The 1,544-nt window shown below is 48.1% G+C and overlaps 1 pseudogene; it reads left to right on the top strand.

The window, feature by feature from the left end:
* Nucleotides 1-209: 209 nt before the first annotated feature.
* LOC146360304 (small nucleolar RNA SNORA17) lies at nucleotides 210-305 on the top strand (annotated as a pseudogene).
* The last annotated feature ends 1,239 nt before the right edge of the window (nucleotides 306-1,544 follow it).

Genomic DNA, 1,544 nt, shown 5'->3' with positions numbered 1-1,544 from the left:
CCGCAAATGTATATATTTACATAGGCTATCACAAAATAGCAGGGACGCAAATGGTGGCCGCTACAATGGCTGCCATTTGCGGCCTCAGCCCGGCAGGGATGGCTAATGCAGGGACACAAATGGCGGCTGCTATTCCATTTGTGTAGCGGCCACCATTTGCGTCCCAGCTCTTTTTGTGATAGGGTACGTAAATATATATGTAGCCTATCACAGCTAATGCAGGGATGCAAATGGTGGCTGCTATGCCATCTGTGCCCCTGCATTAGCCGTGATAGGCTGCGTATATATTTAAGTAGCCTATCACAGCAAAAGGCAGGGATGTAAATGGTGTAGTGGCTGCCATTTGCATCCCTGCTCTTTGACATGATAGGCTACATAAATACTTACAAAGCCTATCACAGCTAATGCAGGGACACAAATGGCGGCCACAGACTGGGGCAGCCGTTCGCGGCCACAGACCAGGGGCAGCAGATGGACCGGATAGCTGACACCAGACAGGGTCCGTCGTGGGACAATTTTGTGGGGTGGCGGTGGGGATTGCTCCATTCCGCCACAGACTCTAGGTGGCTGGATTCTAAAGAATTCCGTGGCAGAATTCTCTAACATCCCTACATTTCCCCCTGCTGGGGTAGACTCGATCTTTCACAAGTTGAGCCAATACACAGATTTGGGGTTTTCTTTCATGGTAGCAATGTGAACACATTACACTTTGTGTAAATCACTATTCATGCGAATGTCAGAACCCAGGAAAAAATGTGAAAAGCATTTATTGATTAGGAAAAATAAATCCACTATACTCGGCCGCCATTATTGGAACAGTATGCTGTGGAATCCCATTGGGCATAAACAACAGAATCCCCAGAGTCACACATCCTTAACAACAAGCAAATACAGCAATTCCTGATCTTGGGAATCAGCCATCCAGAAGGTCTCCATCTTCGCATAATCCAGTATCGGTTTGGTGGTGCTCATCCAACCCATCTCTATGGCCAGGCATGTTTGGAACATGCATGCCCTCTCCTGATTCAGATGTCATAGACAAATAGAGCTGAACCCTCACCCCAAATCTTCTAATGACTGGCCCCAGTGACTTCATATGGAATAAAATAGTTTATTCAAATAGACTAAAGACTGGATCAAAGTTTCATATAGATGATAAAGAGCATTTGGGACAAGATGGTACCTGCAGTATCCTATAGCAGAGCTGTGAGGGCACAGAGTCACAGTCACCTAACGCCACTTTCTGGAACAATACCCAGAAGTAGGGATGGTGGAGAAATCCTCCACGGACTCCAGTGAGGCCGGATTCTTCAGAATCCAGACCCCTGGAGTCTGTGGTGGAATGGACTACCCCCCGCCACCCCCTGAAATCCCCCCAGGACAGACCCTACCTGGTGGTGGCTGGTTCGGGTCCATCGTCTTCATTCCATAGCCATCCGCTGCCGGGCTGCAGAACAAAATGGCGTCCGATGTAGTGGATGCCATTTACATCCCTACCCTTTGCCGTGCTTGGCTATGTAAATATTTTACACCACTACACCATT

Source organism: Heloderma suspectum, chromosome 1 (genome assembly GCF_057233095.1).
Source record: "Heloderma suspectum isolate Gila_16-S chromosome 1, 16-S_ref, whole genome shotgun sequence".
NCBI classification, from domain to species: Eukaryota; Metazoa; Chordata; class Lepidosauria; order Squamata; family Helodermatidae; genus Heloderma; species Heloderma suspectum.
Note: the sequence above shows the minus strand (reverse complement) of the source record. Positions and strands in the feature narration are given on the sequence as shown.